A 690-nucleotide genomic window follows, 5' to 3' on the forward strand; every position below is an offset into this window, starting at 1 on the left:
GCTCTTCTTTACCACCACCTGAAGATTCCAATGAGAAGTTGGCAGTCTGCAACATTGAACAGAGGTCTCATCAGAACTCAACCATACTAGCACTCTCATCGCCAACCTCCAGAACTGTGAAAAATAAATTTCTGTTGTTTATAAACTACTCAGTCTACAGAACTCTGATACAGCAGCCTGAACTAAGACAGTTTGCTATTTCTCTTTTATTTACAGTTTAAGTGACACTGAGTACCTGAAAAAGCCATGTGCAGAGATTAAATGCATGCTTAGCTTAGGCCAATTTACATTAACTGGTTTCTACAGGATCCTACAATCCCATTTTTAAATTTCATCCTAAAGATATCTAGAACATCAAAGGTAATGCTTTTAGCCTCCAACTAACTCCTTTCTCAACAACTTCTTTTCCCTTACCTAGTTAGCAGTCTTTGGTTCCTGTTTGAATGAGTGAGTGCACCTCGAGGATCCCCAGAGCACTCTGAAAATGTGGGTTGGGCAGATCCCGAGGATCACACTGGTCCTCATCCTGTGGCTTTAAGAGCAGCTGACTTGAGTTACCACTGTGTGCTTGAGGGAGCTCCAGCAGAGCAAAAGCATTGGGGTGGAATGCTACTTGGAAGAGGAAGTCCTCAGAGGTTGTGCAAGAGTTCAAAAGGCCACCAACCTAGAAGCCCCAGAGGCCAGAATGTG

The sequence above is a fragment of the Myotis lucifugus genome, unplaced genomic scaffold (assembly GCF_000147115.1).
Source record: "Myotis lucifugus unplaced genomic scaffold, Myoluc2.0 scaffold_1240, whole genome shotgun sequence".
NCBI classification, from domain to species: Eukaryota; Metazoa; Chordata; class Mammalia; order Chiroptera; family Vespertilionidae; genus Myotis; species Myotis lucifugus.